A 538-nucleotide genomic window follows, 5' to 3' on the forward strand; every position below is an offset into this window, starting at 1 on the left:
AGATTCAAATTTCTTAAACGGTTGTTAGAAGTGCTCATGAAATATTCCAATTCTCTCAATATGATTTATAGAAGAAATCATAAAAAATAACGCTTTATTATGTAGTATAAAAAAAGATAATCGAAAATACCCACACACATAAACAAATATCTACTACTCCCACTGAACCAGAAGCACAAACAACCCTAGTAAGGTCTCCACACAGCGAGAGAGAAACCCACATGCACATGAACAGACCACCAACCCGTCTACAACGTCTAACCTGCATGACTCCCTATTCCACGGGAAGGGCCATTAAAGATTTTGCTTTCCAGGGCGTAGTTCGAGCTCGTCCACAGTGGTGCACCTGATAGCGTCTCCGTTCATGCCAGTGCAGAATCGAGCTGTCGTAGAGGAGAGACTCGGTATGGCGGCTCGTCCATGCTCCCTGTGTAGGCCTGTGCACTAAAGATAAGCCTGCAGAGAGGGTGTTTTGAATATTTACAATGGCGTGCCTTACTTAGTAGTTATTTCAGTATTTGGCAAATTAGTTTAATGT

Source organism: Penaeus monodon, chromosome 28 (genome assembly GCF_015228065.2).
Source record: "Penaeus monodon isolate SGIC_2016 chromosome 28, NSTDA_Pmon_1, whole genome shotgun sequence".
NCBI classification, from domain to species: Eukaryota; Metazoa; Arthropoda; class Malacostraca; order Decapoda; family Penaeidae; genus Penaeus; species Penaeus monodon.